Raw genomic sequence first — 307 nt, 5'->3', positions numbered from 1 at the left:
GCTAGGCGGGGCCTGCCCCAGCCCTGAGCACTGGCTCCCCACTCCCATTCGCCAATGGTAGCTGCAGGGGCGGTGCCTGGGGGTGAGAGCAGCATGCAGAGCCGTCTGCATAGGAGCCAGACCTGCTGGCCACTTGCAGGGCCCAGCGTGGTGCCAGGACAGGCAGGGTGCCCGGCCATACGCCATGCCAGGCAAGCCTGCACCCCAACCCAGTGAGAGTGAGTGAGCCCCCCGCCCCCGCCCGCGAGGGGGATGCAGTGAGCGTGGGCGGGGCCTGGAAAAGGGAAGGGGCGGGGCCTAGGGAAGG

Source organism: Chelonoidis abingdonii, chromosome 22, assembly GCF_003597395.2.
Source record: "Chelonoidis abingdonii isolate Lonesome George chromosome 22, CheloAbing_2.0, whole genome shotgun sequence".
Taxonomy (NCBI): Eukaryota; Metazoa; Chordata; order Testudines; family Testudinidae; genus Chelonoidis; species Chelonoidis abingdonii.
Note: the sequence above shows the minus strand (reverse complement) of the source record.